Raw genomic sequence first — 868 nt, 5'->3', positions numbered from 1 at the left:
CCAAAAAGTAATATCAACATTTCAGAACACTTTACTTCGGTTCTTTCGTCAGGTTACAAAAAAGAAGCATACCTTTATGCTTAACACCATGTGAACACGCCAGCACAGCTTCCGGTCAGGAAGTTGAATGACATCAATTAAGTGAACACCCATCACCCAACATACTCAATATATTCAAATAAATATATCACTAAACATACCAAATAGACACGAATAGAACACATCAATTTTACCTCATGACATATGGATATTAGAGGTTCGATTACTAAGTAAAACACAGATTTCATAGGCGGATGTCAAAAAAACAATTATTATTTATGCTCAATGTTAGCTGCAACTGGCAATTAGTATTAGTTAGACATCCACTCCATTAATCGGGTGTAATTAGTAATAGATAACATATCCATTAATTAAACAGACCCTATGTCATCCCACCAAAAGCATTTTATGTAAAGGAAATTTTATGATTTTGTACAAAATGCAAATACACTATGTGAGTAAAGAGAGAACCTAATTATAAATGCTATGATAACGGCATAAAACACTTGCCGCACATATTAACTCACTGCTGACAAAGCTAGATCTCAAAACAGCCAATAAAATAACTGTAACCACACTAGTAAAAAGCGAGACTGAAAAAAATAATACCAAACGTAACAAAATGTATCTGATACACTGTAAGATGAAATAAGCTATGTAACAGTTGAACCGTTACATCGTATCATCCCCGTAGTCTGTCTGCATGTAAGCTAATATAGTACACTCCAGGGACCATCAGTAGCATTAGACCAAGCAAAACACGCACTGTTAACCCTTAATGGGTAGCCGACAGAGAAGATAGATTGTATTGTTGGTATGCGGCTGTTAC

The sequence above is a fragment of the Taudactylus pleione genome, unplaced genomic scaffold, assembly GCF_031769625.1.
Source record: "Taudactylus pleione unplaced genomic scaffold, aTauple2 ptg000083l, whole genome shotgun sequence".
NCBI lineage: Eukaryota > Metazoa > Chordata > Amphibia > Anura > Myobatrachidae > Taudactylus > Taudactylus pleione.
Note: the sequence above shows the minus strand (reverse complement) of the source record.